The following is a 7,416-nucleotide window of genomic DNA, read 5'->3' on the forward strand; positions in this document are numbered from 1 at the left end:
CTTGTTCTTCTTGGGAGCCATCTCACAGTCACGAGTTTTAGATCGGGGGCTACGAGAGGGGCTTTTGGATTTTGACTGAGAAGAGGCAAATGTGAATCGGAGTTTGACGGTGGCCAGGAGTTCAAGGGGTAAAACCCTTGGAGGCTTTCAACCGGATTTATACGGTCTTTAGGGGTAATTTTGTGAATATTTGGGATGCCAACGAATTCTTTCCTTCTTAGGGAAGATTTCAGTTTTTGCCACGAGTTTACATTGATTCTTAAATCTAAATGGAGGGATTTAAATTCAAGACTCAGGGGCTGCAGGATATTGCATCAGAGATTTATTTTTCAATTTTTTTGAAAAATAAAGAAGGAAAAAAGACTGAAGTGACCCTCAGCCTGATTCTGTGATTCAACCTAAGGCTCGGTGGCTACTCCATATGGAGCGTGAGTACCTCGCGCACCATATATGATCAAGATTTTGGGGCTTGAGCACCTCACAGCCTCGGAGCAACCACGAGTACTTGGAGAACTACTCGGTGCATCAGAAGGAAGACTCAGAAGCAACCAGAAGGATGTTCTGACTATTTGAAGCACTCGAAGACGCCGTCCAAGTACTCGACGCCTACAGGACTCGGCTACGAAGAGCTCGGGGGCTTGTCAGACCCGGGATAGCGGGACTGCTCACAGGCATAGAATGTTCTAGAGTAAGGGATAGCTCATGGATGTATCTTACCTGATCATGTTGTAGAAGGGCTCCAAATGTGCTCAGCTAGGACTTTCCATGTAACTCTGTCCCCCCGGATATATAAGGGCGGGCAGGGACCCCCTCGAAACACATCTACACCTAAGGCAATACAAACCACCACACAGGACGTAGGGTATTACGCAACTCGTGGCCCGAACCTGTCTAAATCTTTGTGTTCCTTGCACCATCGAGTTCCAGAGCCGTCGATCCCTACCTACAAACCTTACTGCTAAGGGTATCCCTGAGCAGGCTTGGCGGTAAACACCGACACGGGCAGCCTAGGTGGGGCCGGCCGGCCTACACTTTGGCTGAATTTTTTTTTATATGCAATGCAACAAAATTTGATGCAAAACAAAAATTAAAATTTTGGTTTGAAAAAGTAAACATGCCATGACTTTAGGAAAGAGAGTGTTATGCATGGAATTTAAAACTATCATATATGCAAATGCAAGAAATGGATACGTACCATGGTTCTCATGGTGATAGCTCGGGTTTTGAGTCCGGAGCAGGACTCTCCATACCTCGGGTTCTGTTGTCATCGCCGGATGGAGTTCCAGACGAAGACACTTTTCTCCACCATTCCTTCTTGGTGGCGGGCTTTGTTTTGATCACTTTCACCTCCGATTCCTCAAATTCTTTATGAAGGATTCGTCGTCTTTCGTTCCTGTAGTTATGCACTCTGATCTCCCTGTCAATTCTTAGTTGTTCCAAGAGCTCGGCAAGGATATCGATGGTGGGTGTTGATGGCTTCTCCTGCTCTTTCTCGGATTTCTTCCGGTTGAATGCTTTGACCTAGGAACATTGTTCTACCTTCGGTCGGAAGGCGAACCTCTCTGTCTGTCCATTGATGTTGAGCTGAATTTCTCCGGTTCCGACATCAATGTGTGCATTTGCGGTACTCAAGAACGGCCTTCCCAAAATGAGAGGTGTCTTGGCGTTGACCTCCATGTCGAGGACGACGAAGTCAACAGGAATAAAGAAGTTCCGGATTTTAACCGGAACGTTCTCCGCAATCCCCGCGGGGTAACAAACCGTCTGGTCCGCTAGCTGCAAGCACATAGCAGTAGGGGCAAGCTCATGATAGTTTAGTTTGTCGTAAACTACCTTGGGCATGACGCTGACGCTTGCTCCCAGATCACACAGAGCGTGTGAGAAATGCTGACTCCTGATTGAACATGTGATTGTGGGGCATCCTGTATATTTCTTCTTCTCCAGGAGAGGATCGAGTATAGCTGCGCTACACTCCTCTGTGAGTTGCACGACCTCGGTGGTGGGCAGGCTTATCCTGTTACCAAGTATATCTTTGATATACTTGGCATAGGTTGGTATCTGCATAGCGTCAAGAAGCGGTATATTGACATACAACTTCCGTATTACCTCGACGAACTTGCCGAATTGCTCGTCGGCCACCGGCTTCCTTAACCATTCTGGAAACGGTAAGGCAGTAGTGTCATGAAACTCCCGTGAAGTTCTAGGGGTTTCACGGTTTCCTCCTGGGCAGCAGTTGTGTTGGACTCTTCTGCCTCCTCCTGATCTTCGTTTACAGCAGAGGTATTGCTGGCCGGTACAGCTTTTCGCCGAGATCCTGCATCTTTAGGGTATGGTGGTTCTTGCGTGGACTTACCCATCCGCGTAGTTACCGCACCAACACTTTCTTTCGGGGGAACTTCTGGTTGCCCAGGAAGGTTTCCTGAATTATTGTTAGGACAAGATGAGACTAGTTAAGCAACTTGAGTTTCTATCATTTTGTTGAAGCTCAACTGATTTTTAATAACAGAGTTTATGCCCTCTAGTTGTCTGGCCAAAGACTCCAAAATTTTATCGTTAGCAAGGAATTTCTTACTAATGTTATTATTAATTTGTTGCTAGCTGTAAACTAGGTCCTTTAAAGAAGGCTGAAAGTTGTTATTAAAGTTCATACCTTACTGCTGACTAAAGGGGAGGTTGGGTTTGGAATTCCAGCCCTGCTGAGGACGGAAGCCTGAGTTGTTGGAGTTGTTTGTCCCAACAAAATGAGCTTCCTCCTGAGTGACCGGGCAAGAGTTGCCCATGTGTCCAGTTTCTCCACACATCTCGCATGTCATGCAAGAATCCATAACTTGGTTAGCCTCCTGGTGTGGGGACTCCAATCTCTTCATGAGAAGGTCCATCTTGGCAACAAGCATATCGATATTATCGATCTGATGAACTCCTTTGCGGGGTTGTTGCTGCCTATCACCTTTCCAACTCTGGTTAGAAGCAATCTTCTCTACCAGCGCTTTCGCTTCAGGTACGCTGAGCGAAAGGAAGGAACCACCTGATGCTGCATCGATGTGGTTCTGAATGTCAGGCCGGTCGGCACGGAATGTGCCGGGCGGCTGGGATTTTCTCTGATTTCGACCATCTTTGGACATTGGATTCCTGCAAACATAACTCATCCAAAACTTGTGATACTTATTAGAATCAAATAAAAATATGCATGGAACGTAGTGTAAAACTCAATTTATTCCCGAGAAGTTGACGGTCAAAACGTGAGATAATGGCCGTCAACATATGTTGAGAGAAGCAATGCAATGCATCAAGTATATTATGGAGTGACTTGGATTCATGGACATATTTTCCTAAGAGTTGGAATTCCTAAGTCACTAGCTCAAGTATGGATTTGCTCACGATAAGAGAATGCAATGTTGAAATCCGAAGATTGACAAGTCAATGTATGGCAAGACTAAAGTGATTCAAGGCTCAAGTGATTGAATTGTATTTCATATTTAATCTTGAGTATATGTATGCCGAATTATCAAGAGGGATGCAACATTGATTATTTGACTCGGTCAAAAGTGCTCATAGATAACCCATGAGAGGATCCTGAGAGAAAACCTCTGAGAACTAACATAGAAATACTTGAATGATCAAGTCTTGACTTGATGAATCAGGTAGGGTTTTATAAACAGGGGTTTGGGGTTCTCTGGACCTGACCGGTCTGACCGGTCAGGGGAGTAATGGCTAGTTTTAGCTAGACCGGTCAGGAGGACCGGTCTGACCGGTCTAGTTTGACAATCTCAACGGCTAGTTTTTGAATGGTGGGTATTTATACTCCTTGGCCCTCTCTTGCATGGGCTGCTGGTTCCTGGCATTCTTCTAAGCTTCTTGAGGCATTTTCTTGACCAGCTAGCTCTCCCCAACACTCTTTGTGAGTTGTGCTAACTAGATTGCATATCCTTGGATTGGGTTGAGAGATTGAGTGTGTGCGAGCAAAGTGACCATTGAGAGAGCTGCATTTCAAGCAGCTGAGAGCAACCATAGCTTGAGCACTCTTGATTCCGTCAAAGATTCATATTTGCATTTGTTACTCTTGGAGGTGAGCCTCCTAGACGGCTAGGCGTTGCCGGCTAGCTCCCGACGGTGTAGTGAGCAGCGGCAAGTCTGTGCGGGCGTGATCTTGCCCCCTTGGTGGAAAGGATCAAGATAGTGGAAAGGAGGAGTGGTTGAAAAAGACCCAACTCAAGGGATCGAGTTGCAAGAGACTCAAGCCCAACGAGTTCCTCAACGGAGATGTAGGATTCACTTTGGTGAATCTGAACTTCGGGAAACAAATCCTTGTGTCTCCTTGTGGTTTGCCTCACTACTCATTTCTCTAGCTATTACTTTGTGCTTCTGCTTCGATCTACTTAGTGGTGTTGTTTTTATGTCTGCAGGGACTAGAAATATATTTGATATCATCTAAAAAGTGTTACTATACTGTAACACAATTAGTAATCTAGTGTAACACTTATCAAGTGTTACAATGTATATCTTCTGTAACATTTTTGAGCTTTAGTAACACTTCCATAGTGTGATAGAGAGCATGGTTTGGGAAAAGAAACATATGGTTCTCGTAACACATGTTTTACCTATTGTAACACATTCAAATTATTTTAAAAAAAGCAATATTACACATTGCCTTTAGCAAATGATCTTTAAATTATTTATTTGGAGTAAGCATGATTTTGCACAATCACATAAACTATAATTTTCAATAATCAGAAGAAGGTATATTGATCGTAGAAGGGAAACAAATGTATATAATATACATAAAAGTATACATGTATAAAACAAATGTTACATTGTAGCAAAGTGTACAAAGTCTATACTATTGGAAAGGAAAAATTAAGTATACGTATCCTAGAACCCTAAAATTCATTGTTTCTTGATCCATTCTCAAATGCATCCGAACATAAGAATTCAGCCCTTGATCATTTGAACCTGCATTCAGAAATATAGCTTTAATATGTATAATTTCAAACTGCATAGAGAAATTAACATAGTTGTAATATTATATATTAAAAAAATCAGTTATATCACACACAACTCGAAGGCCAAGTAATTGATACTCCTTTAGCAGGATAGTAAGTTCATTATAGACTTCAAGTACTAGCGTATGCATATAACCTACAAACATCAATTAGTCAAGAAGTAAATGCATGTTACTATGATGTTGGTAATGCCTAGTAACCTCAATTGCAAACATCAGCTAGGCAGCACAATCATAAATTATTTTAATACCACAAGGTATCCATGGATAATTGCCTGCAGTGTCCAAAGGGAAAGACACCGGCACAATCAAAAGCAGCTACTAGTATGAATAAAATTATTCTTTGAGTTAGCACAAAAGAAATTTGAAACAATATCAAACTTAATATAACACCTCACCAAACATGCTGTTTCATTGTTTATATAAGCAGAGTTCATCAATGTCCATATGGCACTCGATATATAGTAGAATAGTTGTAATCATATTTACCATGTCATTTGAAAGAAAGGATGACCAAATTTGAGGGAACCTTCTCCTCAGAGGCACCTGAAAGGTGTCCCTTTATGTGAGAGTGAGACTCTATTGTTCAAACAAATCTGTTTTCAGTGATACCCACTACATTATGTGTTTGATACTCAGTACACCCTAAGGCTACTCCTCCAATGACCATATATGACATCCCCCCTCAAATAAACACTACATTGAAAGGAAAGGCTGCAATATCTTTTCTCAAACATGGTAATTGTATAGTCATGTAGCAGGCGGTATGGATAAAATCTTTTGATCTAATTTTGAAGGAATAAGTAGTTGCGGTGGAAATCATATATATAAGCGACAAATTTAATGATTAGTTTAGTACAAAGATAATGGAACACAATATATCTCGACAATCTGCAGCTTGTGAGAGCAACCTGAAAATCTTGATATTGTAAATTTTGATCTTGCATATATAGTCAGTCCTGTATACTAACCAATTAACTATCACATTTTATAAACAAACTAAGGATATTTAGCAAAAAATCACCTAGGCGCTTTTAGATTATATCTCCAATTCTGAGTCTAATTGTACCACAAACTAAATAAAAACTTGAAAAATTATAAAGAAATACCTAACAGGTGCCCAGTCGTTCCCACCTACCAATCTATCATATTTTCATCAACTGTAAGAAGTGAACCTGGGTGTCCATAATTGAGTTGGAGTGTTAGACATTTGAAAGGAATTAGGCCAGTAATATGCAAAATAAAATTAATTAGTGAAAAATGGTAACCGGATGCATGCAACATACCACCTGCACCATATGGAGGTAATGGAGGAAGATTAAGTCAACATAATAGAGCATAAATAATCTCATAAGTCAAATTCTCCAATTTTAACAGAAAAAATGAATATGCAAGATTGGCCGATTGGAGAAGGTTGAATTGAATTGACCTCTTTGCTTGCTAGTTGCCGCCTCTGCCGTCCGGCCAGCCGGCTGCCTTGCGTGCTGAACTAGTCTGCCGGTGCCTCGTGGTGCTGGCCGCAGCCTGTCTGGCCTCCGCGCGCCGCCGCCGTGCAGCGCGCCCAAGTGGATGTTAATCCACACAGCGCCACAGCGTAGCCGCTTTCCCTGTTCCAGGAATTCTTGTTCCAGATCGCAGAACAGGGACGGTGCCGGACGGTCGTAGGTACGTGATTGGAACGCGAATTAGGATGGCGTACCAAAAATAAACCGGATCATCAAGAGAAGAGGAAGAAACATATATAGAAGAGGAACGAACGGAATCTAAATCGCAACAAACTGATGAGACTATCGGATGGAGGCGTTCCAGGGTAGGCTACATGGATGCCAAGGTGTGCCCACGCGCCGTCAGCCAACTCTCCAAATCCTTCTTCCTCCTCGGCGCCGGCAGCAATGACTCATCGCCTTCACCAAGGCTGAACAATACGACGGCCCCAAAAGCCGCAACGTCGGAGGGCGGCGGCGGCGCAGCTTTGGACGGCGGCGGAGGTGGCGCAGCTTCGGATGGCGGTGGCGGAGCGATGGCGCAGCTTCGGACGGTGGCGGCGGCGCGATGCAGTGGAACAGCGGCGGCGGTTGCTAGCTTCACGGTTCGAGGCTCCGTGCATTGAATCTGAACCAGCACTAAGCAAAGCTCCTAGCCACCTGCACCTAATAATTTTTGGTATTTTCCCCTAGTAAAATAATTTCTAGACATTTATAAATCTATTTTTTGTTTTTAAATAATAGAAAATCACAAGAACATGGTAAAATAGTAAAAATTCAGTGAAGTCATATCTAAGCATGTTGGATCCAACAAAAATCACTAACATGCCAATTGAGCTACTGAAAAGTAGATATTGGTATTAGTACATTACTAACTCGTTTTGGGGCTAAATAGCCAAGTTCAAGAAAAAAAGGAACAATAAACTAAGCACA

At 42.9% G+C, this 7,416-nt stretch overlaps 1 long non-coding RNA gene across 1 annotated transcript; it reads right to left on the minus strand.

Annotated features, from left to right (window-relative positions):
* Positions 1-4,935: 4,935 nt before the first annotated feature.
* Positions 4,936-7,110, minus strand: LOC120686856. Its single transcript, XR_005680418.1, has 2 exons — positions 6,429-7,110; positions 4,936-6,174 (listed from the first exon to the last, which is right to left on the minus strand). It is a non-coding gene; the product is annotated as an uncharacterized LOC120686856 (long non-coding RNA).
* Positions 7,111-7,416: the final 306 nt, after the last annotated feature.

The sequence above is a fragment of the Panicum virgatum genome, chromosome 8N (assembly GCF_016808335.1).
Source record: "Panicum virgatum strain AP13 chromosome 8N, P.virgatum_v5, whole genome shotgun sequence".
In the NCBI taxonomy this organism is placed as follows: domain Eukaryota; kingdom Viridiplantae; phylum Streptophyta; class Magnoliopsida; order Poales; family Poaceae; genus Panicum; species Panicum virgatum.